Here is a 1,937-nt window from a genome sequence, read left to right on the forward strand (position 1 = left end):
CCTTTAAAGACTATACGTCTAGACAATGCTGGTGAGTTTACGTCCCAGGCGTTTAACGAGTATTGTATGTCCATGGGGGAAAGTGTGGAACACTCTGTGGCACATGTACATACACAGAACGGCTTGGCCGAATCTTTTATTAAACGCATACAGCTGATAGCCCGACCATTACTCATGAGGTCTAAACTCCCGGTATCAGCGTGGGGACATGCATTATTACATGCAGCAGAACTGATTCGCATCAGGCCATCTAGTGAGCGTAGATATTCGCCATCCCAGTTACTCACGGGTCATGAGCCAGACGTGTCCCACATCAAAATATTTGGATGTGCCGTTTACGTTCCAATTGCTCCACCACAGAGAACTAAAATGGGACCACAAAGGAGGATGGAAATATACGTTGGATATGACTCCCCAACCATTATAAAGTATCTTGAGCTAACAACCGGTGATTTGTTTAAGGCCAGATATGCAGACTCACACTTTGATGAGTCCACATATCCGACCTTAGGGGGAGATAACAGCCGGTTGAGCAAATAAATAGAATGGTCTCGACCATCAATATCTTGGCAAGATCCTCGGACTAAAGAATGTGATATGGAAGTCCAAAAGATAATACATCTTCAAAAGCTAGCTAATCAATTGCCGGATTCATTTGCTGACCCGAATAGAGTGACAAAGTCATACATACCGGCTTGTAATGCACTTATAAGAATAGAAGTCCAGAAGGGACAAAGTCAAGTGGCTACAGAGTCTAAACAACGTCTAAAACGTGGTAGACCTATTGGTTCCAAAGATAAACAGCCTCGAAAGTCCAAGATAGGTGTTGGACCCGAGAGCATTAAGGAAACCGTCCATGACATTGATGGACCGGCCGAGCCGACCAGAACGGTCGAGCCGAGTGGGCCGGCCATACCGAATGAACCGGTTCGACCAATGGTACCATATAATGAGGTTCGGGACGCTGAACTTCAGGGTATACCAGGTCTGGATAATCAAGAGATCTCTATCAATTATATAATGTCTGGAACAAAATGGAACAGAAAAGATATCGACATCGATGATATATTTGCATATAAAGTAGGACTTGAGATCGTGGAATTAGATGAGGATCTAGAACCCACGTCCATATATGAATGCATGCAAAGATCAGATTGGATCAAATGGAAAGAAGCTATAAACATGGAGTTAGAATCATTAAAGAAATGAGGCTTTTTTGGCCCTATAACCGTGACACCAAGAGATGTCAAACCAGTGGGATACAAATAGGTCTTTGTGAGGAAAAGAAATGATAAAGGAGAAGTATTGAGATATAAAGCACGGCTTGTTGCACAAGGATTCTCACAGAGACCAGGAATAGATTATGAGGAGACGTACTCCCCTGTGGTGGATGCAACTACATTACGATTTCTAATCAGTCTGGCCATAAAAGAAAAGCTTGATTTACGCCTAATGGATGTAGTGACTGCATACTTGTAAGGACCACTGGATAATGAAATCTATATGAAAGTTCCAGAGGGTATTGAGCTCAAAGATAAGAAAGGTTCTCGAGAACAACATTGTATTAAGCTGAATAAAGCCTTGTACGGTTTAAAACAATCAGGTCGAATGTGGTACAATAGATTATCAGAGTACCTAGTGAAAGAGGGTTATAAGAACGATCCAATAAGTCCATGTATTTTTATAAAGAAATTCGACAACAAGGGCTTTGTAATCATGTTGATTTATGTGGACGACCTGAACATTATAGGAACCTCTGGAGAGATTTCCAAACAGTCGAATGTCTAAAGAAAGAATTCAAAATGAAAGACTTAGGGAAAACTAAGTTTTGTTTGGGACTGCAACTTGAGTATGTAAATAATGGAATCCTTGTGCATCAGTTGGCATATACAGAAAAGATACTCAAGAAGTTTAATATGGACCAGGCTCATCCGTTG

Source organism: Brassica oleracea, chromosome C7 (genome assembly GCF_000695525.1).
Source record: "Brassica oleracea var. oleracea cultivar TO1000 chromosome C7, BOL, whole genome shotgun sequence".
Taxonomy (NCBI): Eukaryota; Viridiplantae; Streptophyta; class Magnoliopsida; order Brassicales; family Brassicaceae; genus Brassica; species Brassica oleracea.